This window comes from Tamandua tetradactyla, chromosome 8 (assembly GCF_023851605.1).
Source record: "Tamandua tetradactyla isolate mTamTet1 chromosome 8, mTamTet1.pri, whole genome shotgun sequence".
In the NCBI taxonomy this organism is placed as follows: Eukaryota; Metazoa; Chordata; class Mammalia; order Pilosa; family Myrmecophagidae; genus Tamandua; species Tamandua tetradactyla.
The window spans coordinates 101,586,219-101,594,956 of record NC_135334.1 but is presented as its reverse complement, the minus strand read 5'-3'; the positions used below and the strand labels follow the sequence as shown (position 1 = coordinate 101,594,956).

The 8,738-nt window shown below is 35.5% G+C and overlaps 1 non-coding gene across 1 annotated transcript; it reads left to right on the top strand.

Moving 5' to 3' along the window:
* The first annotated feature begins 628 nt into the window (after positions 1-628).
* LOC143645389 (U6 spliceosomal RNA) lies at positions 629-731 on the top strand. The gene has a single exon (XR_013157104.1). It is a non-coding gene; the product is annotated as a U6 spliceosomal RNA (small nuclear RNA).
* Positions 732-8,738: the final 8,007 nt, after the last annotated feature.

Genomic DNA, 8,738 nt, shown 5'->3' with positions numbered 1-8,738 from the left:
AATGTCCAATCAAAGGCATCTAGGGAAAGATACCTTGGTTCAAGAAGGCCGATGAAGTTCAGGGGTTCTCTCTCAAGTGAGAAGGCACATGGTGAACACAGTCAGGGCTTCTGTCTCAGCTGGAAGGGCACATGGCGAACACAACATCATCTGCTAGCTTTCTCTCCTGGCTTCCTGTTTCATGAAGCTCCCTGGGAGGTGTCTTCCTTCTTCATCTCCAAAGGTCGCTGGCTGGTGGACTCTCTGCTTTGTAGTGTTGCTCTCTCTGAATCTCTCTGAATCTCTCATTCTCCAAAATGTTTCCTCTTTTATAGGACTTCAGAAACTAATCAAAACCCACTCAAATGGGTGGAGACATGTCATCCCCTAATCCAGTTTAACAACCATTCTTAACTAAATCACATCATCCAGGGAGATAATCTCATTACAGTTTCAAACATACAGTATTGAATAGAGATTATTCTACCTTTATGAAATGGGATTTATATTAAAACATGGCTTTTCTTAGGGGCATACTTCCTTTCAAACCAGCACAACAACTAAAACACAAGCAGCAACAACAACAAAAAAAACCCAGATAAATTTAAAATTAAAAACATTTCACATCAAAAGGCTTAATGAAGATTGATTGCTCCTGCAGCACAATTACTAAAATTGGAGCAAAACAAAGAAGAATAGTGTGGGCCCTGTGCAAGGATGACATGCAAATTTTTAAAGCATTCCATATTCTTAATAGCTAATTTTTAAGAAGAATAATTGTTGACAGTGCTGGCAAGTGTGGTTAAAAAAATAGTTATCATGTTCAATGCTTTTGCACCTTGCTCTCCATTACTTATACTACTAAATTCTTGTAGACTGAACTATAGTCATTCTTATTTCTGAATGATATATTTTGAAGTCGTAAGAAAAATTTTCACCTAAAAGGTGAATCCTTTTTCCCCCTTGGATTTCATATGTGGTTTTTTGGTTTCCTAGCAAAGTAATATTTTAATAATAGCCAAAATGGTCTTCTGTTTCTAACTAAATGCAAATATAAGGAGCTTGTTGCTTCTCTGAGGTAATGCATAATCTGTAGAAAACTCAGACAAAATGGGCAACTAGCAAAGGTCATTACGTGTTCCAAATTTCATTGGAATTTTGTATAGAATGCTAGTATTACATTAAAGCCATATAGGTTGAAGCTCTTATAATTTCTTTGTCTTCAAAATATGATAAATACCAACTAATAGTCAAATCATTTTGAAACTCCCACATAAAAAAGCTAAATTATGAATGCAGACATTTAGAAAAGTGTTGACTGGAGGGATTGAATTCCTTAGAAATTTCTTTTATAGTCTAAATCATAAACACTTTACTTAATTGACTCAAGCTTCTTTAAATAGTAAACTGATTTGTTACGAAGTTTTTAAAGTTCGGTTATTGTGATTTTCTGTTTTTTCCTTTCTATAAATCTTTTAAGATCAGAGTTAGTTTTCCTAAATGACCTAAGTCTGTCTCTAGAGAAATAAGAAATACAATACTTTTTTATTTCCAGTAGGTACAGTACTAGAATGGGTTTCTCATAGTCAAGAACACATTATGCTGAAGTTTTCTTTTTTTGGGCAATAAAAAATTTGGAAGCATTAGCATTTGAGGATTTAGATTCTCTACTGGGTCCTTGAGACTTAAGGGAAATGTAACCAGAAGTTCTACATTCATAAATAATCTCGTGTAGTAGAAACATGGACCGGTTGATCAAAAATTCTTGTCACTTTATATATTTTGTGACTTTCTTCAAGTCAAGTTTTTTATTTTAAATATTTTTTCAGGTATGTGGACACTTATTGCAAAGTACACTATTATATAACTGTGTCTCTGTGACTTTATACAAATAAATTTTGCTGTTACAATTGAATGCAAATGATGGCAACTCATTTAAGACTACTCAAAAAGCATCAGAGACCACTTCGTGATAGAGTTAAAATGCCCACCATGGATGTTAATTTTAAAGGGCATATTACCTAAGTTTTTCTGGGCATTGGAAAATCTTATTGGCTAAATAATCTAAGATATTCACAGAGCCATCATGGATTCTGAAATTGTTGAAGGCATTACATGCTAAGTTACACATATCATTGATACGTATTTCTCAAAATATATGGGGAGAGGAAAAAAATCATAATAAGGTTACCTTTTCTAGGGAAATATAAAGCAAAAGAAAGTTGCACTATATTTTAAAAAGTATTTTCAGATATTCCCAAACTGAAAGTGAGAATTTCTCAACCATCTCAATGCTCTAGAGACGTCTATTCTTCTGATACTCAACTGATTGTATAACAGGAATACTCAATACTGTTTTCCTCACCATGTGGGTGAACTAATGAATCATATATGACTTCTTATATAGAATATTAAGCACTAATGAATAAAATATTCACTTCTTTAATTCTCAAAAAGACAATCAAGAAAATAAAAAGACAACCTACTCAAGAGAGAAACTATTTGGAAGCCACATATCTGATAAGGGTTTACTGTCCAGATTATATAAAGAAATCCTACAACTCCACAATTAAAAGACAATCCAATTTAAAAATGGGCATGGGTGGTGTGGCGGTGGCTCACTGGCAGAATTCTCGCCTCCCAAGTCAGAGACCTGGGTTCGATTCCCAGTGCCTGCCCATGTGAAAAAAAGAAAAATGGGCAAAAGACTTGATTAGACATTTCTCCAAAGAGGGCACACAAGTGGCTAAAAAGAACAAGAAAAGATGATCAACCTCACTAGCTTTTAGAGAAATACAAATCAAAATCATGAGATATCATTTCACACCCACTGTGAAGGCTACTATTAAAAAACAGAAAATTACAAATTTTGGAGGGCATTCTAGTTTGCTAGGTGCTGGAATGCGAAATACCAGAAATGGAATGGCTCTTAAAAAGAGAATTTAATACATTGCAAGCTAACAGTTTTTAGGCTGTGGTAATGTTCCGATTAAAGCAAATCTATAGAATTGTCCAATCTAAGTCATCTAGGGAAAGATATCTCGATTCAAGAAGGCTGATGAAGTTCAAGGTTTCTCTCTCAAGTGGAAAGGCACTTGGCGAACACAGTCAGGGTTTCTTGCTTGTTTGTAAGGGCATGTGGTGAATACAGTGTCATCTGCTAGCTTCATCTCCAGGTCCCCGGGAGGTGTTTTCTTCATCCCCAAAGGTTGTTGGCTGGTGGACTCTGCTTCATGGTTCTGCAGCACTCTTTGTTGTGGTTTTCTTGTCGCTCTGTCATTCTTCTATGCTTTCTCTGAATCTCCTGGGTTTCTCTCTTGTAGTTCTCTGCTTCTGAAGGTTTCTCCAAAATACGTCTTCCTTTATAGGATTCCAATAAACTAATCAAGACCCACCTGGAATGGGTGGGGACATGTCTCCACCTCATCGGGTTTAATACCCACACTGATGGAGTCACTTCTCCATGGAGATAATCTAATTAAAGTTTCCAACATACAATAATGAATAGGGATTAGAAGAAATGGTTGCCTTTACAAATTGGGATTAGGATTGAAACATAGCTTTTCTAGGGTACATACATCCTTTCAAACCAACACAGAGGGGGTGTAGAGAAATAGAAACACTCATTCATTTCTGGTGGGAATATGAATTAGGGCAGCCACTGTGGAAGACAGTTCGATGGTTCTTTGAGAAGCTAAATAAAGGATTACTATATGAACTGGCATTCTCACTACTAAGTATATACCCAAAAGAACCAAAAGCAGGGATTTAAACAGATATTTGTACACTGATGTTCATGGTGACATTATTCACAATTGCCAAAAGATGGAAGCAATCCTAGTGTCCATTGACCGACGCATGGCTAAACAAAATGTGGCATAGGCACACAATGAAATATTATTCATCCTTAAAAAGAGATGATGTCTTGATACATGTGACAACATGAATTAACCTTGAGGACATTTTATTGAGTGAAATAAGCCAGACATTAAAGGACAAACATTGTATGATCTCATTGATATAGACTAATTATAATTAACCAACTCATAGAGTTAGAGTCTGCAATATAGTTTTCCAGGGGATAGAACGAGAGTAGAGAATGAGGACCTGATGCTTAATTTGTACAGAATTTCTATTTAGCTTTATTACATAGGTTTGGAAATGGAGAGTGTTGATGGTAGCAAATTATTGTGAGTATAAGTAACAAAACTGAGTTATTTATGTGTCTGGGTTGAAAGGGAATTTTTGACCATGATGTTGCTAGTAAAGTTACAAGATATAACATGGGTCTGTTTAACACATAAATCCTCTTGTGGATGGTGGATGGGAGTTAGAAATACAAGTATAAGGATGTTCTTTCATGAATAATTACAACTTTACTACACTAATACAAAGTGTTAATAACAGGGTGGCATATTTGAAAAAATACAGCTGTGTAAATTCTAGCCGATAGCTAATACAGTTATTTTAATCAGTTTTAACAAAAGTACCGCACTAATGCAAAGTGTCAACAGTAGGGGGCTATATGGGAACGCTGTATTTCTTACACTCTACAACTTCTCTAAAATAATTATAATAAATTCTCATAGGCCTATGTGTTGGGTGTTTTAAATGATATAATCAATGTAAATTGCTTCACACAGTGCCTAAAACATAGAATCTCTCAATAAATGCTGGCTGTTACTGTAACAAAACTTTTAAAAACAGGGGAAAATGGGAAAATGCTATCCAGTGTGCTACCAAATTAAGTCTGCAGAACAGAGGTCCCAGACTGTTCTTCCTTTCCTGGCCCTAATGATACTAAACCTCTGACAACAGAATCTCCTTGGGGCTAGCTGCTTACAATTTGAATTCCCAAGACTTAAATATTTGCAATTTGTGGCATTTACTTTAGGGAGGAGAGATAAGGAAAATCCAACTAAAATGGCTGTCTCTTTCAGGAAGGAGAACAAGAAAAGAAATGCACTTGGGGTATTATTATTTTTAACATACAAATGCATGGTTGTCATAGCAATGAACACAGAGTAGTTCCCACGGTGCCTGGGAGCTAGTCTCTGATTTGCCACTGACTGAACAAGCTTAGGTGGGTAAATTCTCCTCCCTGGGCCTGAGATTCCTCTTTAAAACTATAGAATTGGTCCAGATGCACAGCATCACACTAATTCAACCTGGGCATGATCTGCAGAGATGGATAACAGAAATTTGCCCCATAAAAAATTTAAACCTCTGAGAAATGCCAAAAAAGAATAATAGTCATGGACAAAAAAATTTCCTGCTGTAGAACTAGCCTTTCAATCTGAATTTCCCAAACCCTTCACAATGGCTGTTGTTACAAATCAGGAGAGAGAAGTAAAGGATTTTATGGGGAAGTTAGCTGTTTCTCTAACATTTTTAATGAAAACATCTATAAGCAAATAAGGCAAAATGTTTTGGATTATGGTTCATTGTTTTCTGAAATTGTATGTTTGATATATTTCTAAGTTAAAAAGATTATTCCAGGGCAGTGCAATGGTGGCTCGGTGGCAGAATTCGCTCCTGCCATGCCGGAGACCCGGGTTCGATTTCTGGTGTCTGCCCTCCCCTCCCCCCCAAAAAGAGATTATTCCAGCATAATTTCCAAAACAGCCTAAAATCCAATCACATCAGAAGAATTTTATCTAAATGTATTTTCTCAATCATCCAGGGGTCCACAAAGGAGAAGGGTTCAAACTTTGTAGTTTGTGACTAGAAAACTTGTGATCACATTAAACAACTGGTCAGAGACTGTTGATTCCATAAAGAAGAACTACTCAACTCTAATTCAAAGAAAAACAGAGTGGACATATTAATATCATACAAAGTATACTTCAAAGCAAAGAATATTCTCAGTGATAGACAGGGATATATGAAAATAGAAGGGGATCAATTCAATATGGAGACATAATTTCACACGGATATAAACATAATAAAAAGGCTACAATATAGATGAAGGGAAACTTATGGAACTGAAAGGAGAAATAGACAAAATACCAAATTTTAGTTGGATACTACCACACTCCTCTCTGTTTTCATAGAAACAGTATACAGAAAATCAATACGAATAGAAAAGATTCTTAAAGAAATTGTCAAGCAACTTGACCTAATTTAAAATTGTAGAACACACTATGCAAAAATAGTAGAATATATATTCTCTGCAAATGTACATTCACCAAAATAAAATATATGTTGAGCTATACAATAAATATCAGCAAATGTAAAAGGATTTAAATAATATGGAATGTATTTTCTGTCTGCTTAATTAGAGATAAACAGAAAAAAAGTCTTTCTATGTTATGGTTTAGATTTTTTTATAGTGATTTTTATATACTTCTAATTGTAATATATTGAATCATAACTACCCCTTCCCCAATAAAATGACCTCCAAACACATCAGAGAGCAATGTCATCTAATGTATGTTCCCAATCATGCCAGGACTCTTATCATCATTTATCAGTAGAAGTATTATTTTTTAAAAAAGAATGCTTCAATAAAAAAGATCTGTTTGACATTGTGTCTCTAAATTTTCTGAGACTGTTAATGTAACAATAAATGGCATTCAAGATTCCATTTATTCTGTTGGAAAATTTTAGAAAACGCTAGTCAAGTCTAATTTTGTTTCATAAAAAGACTTAACCTATCTTGCAAGTTGCCCACAAATGCTAACAAAGCATTAGTAATCCATGACTCCCTTGACGAGATCCAGGGAAATGTTTCTTTTTACAAGTAACTATCCTTCTTTTGTTTCTGATAGTTCACATGGATTTTTCACAGGAAAAATCTCGGTCAGACTGAGCCATGCCATATTAATGGACACATTCAATGATGCACATTTTAGCTCATATCATGGAACATTTAAAATCATATGGACAAATATATGTTCAATATAGAACACAATTTTCTACTAGGTAAATAACAAGCTAAGTGGCCTCAGAAGTCTTTCACCTCTAGAATGTGTGTGCAGGACTGTGCTTTTTCTCTAAATTTGAGGCGTTCTTAGACTCTTGCTGAAAATCTTATTTGACTGCATCAGCTTGCCAGAAATTTGGGTAACGGTTTTGTTATTCCCTACTCCTGTCCCCTTCCATAGGAGCATATTTTCATATCTTCTTTCACAAGTTCCGTTTGGTTTACTGGGATTTATTTCTATTGTTAGATACTAAAACATTCTATCTTAGTTACTGCTCTTCTAACCATAGGTTTTATTCCTTCAGATATTCATGAACCACACAATCAATCCATTTAAAGTGCATATATCTGTACCTGTTTGTGTTTGATATATGTCTGTTGCATAGAATATATTTGAGACAAGTTAAAGACAACTAAAAGAGAGTAGTCTAATATCAACATGGAGATTTAGGACATGGAAAATAGAAATGAGAAAATGAACATTGATGAAAATAGGGCGAAATGTGAAAGCCAAACTTTCCAAACAGCTTCTAAAATTCAGCTGCACACGTGGTTTCTATAGATGCCATATTCTGAATGCCTCATGTCCTGTACTATGTTGTGCACTCCCCAAACACACACACACACACAAGCACACATACACACTCACTAGCACTTTTACATGCTCATACATGCTCACACAAAAGTTATCCAGCTGTAAGGAGCACTGAGACATTCTGTAAGTAAGTAATCAGGCTACCTCTGATCCAGAAGCTTCGTATTTGTTCTCAGAATAAAGTAAACAGGCATATAAAAACATATTATCATATCCTTGCTATGATTTTGCTCACTATTGTGATCCATGCTTTGTCTCTGATTTCCTTTATATTTTGCTACCTTTGAGAGAGTCACAGCTTGATTGTGATTAGTTTTAAAAATAGAATTTTGCGCTTATTGTATATCCTGATGTGTCCCTTATGGAAATATTTGTATCTAGTGCTTAAGAGGAGGTCAAATGGCATGAATATTTTGTCAGTTACTCTCAATTTTTTGTAGTCTGTTCTTTTGCCCATGGACAAGAATCATTTAATAGGCATTTTCTAAGTATGTGAATGAACGGAGGGGTGAGGAAGAGAATCACTACCTGGACAGAGGCAGAGGTTTAATATCAATGACTCCAAAATGCAGGGCTGATCATTTTGTCCTAATCTATAGGTCTTAAGAGATAAGTCAGGACCATTCATATTTGATTTATTTTACATATTTTCCAGCCAAAAGGTCTATCATTAGACAAGGGGAGTTATTAAATTGGCTTCTCAATTTTCCTAGAAGATACTTTTCTACAGAATTCCTAATGCAGCACAGCAGCATCAGGGGACATGAAATGGGCAGGGCTATTCAGCTCTCGCCACACCCAGTTCGACTGCAAACAAGACACTGAGGAATTTAAGGGATTCAAGGGAGAGGAAAGTCAACTAGCTTCATATAGAGCTCCTTAGGGCAGGGCGTTCCAAGGCATGGCTTCAAGTTTATAATTTTGAAAAAGTAGTTCCTTAGATAATGACAGTCAGGTTGAAATTTAAGGGCTCTGAAGCACGGCAACTGATACAAAGCGAGCTGTTTTTTTTTTTAACAAAAATGCTAGTTTATTAACTACACCTAATTTATTTTAAAAAATGAAAGAATAGACTTCTGTCCCAGACAGAGAAACAGAGACCAGATTTAACATCTGTCCAAGACTGTTTTCCTTTCTTTTGACCAAGCTGCCACCTTCCCCCTGGCATTCCATCTGCTCTCTCACCCATCCTGATTACCTTGAAACTAATCTTGCTGCTGTGGAATTCCAGATAAAAAC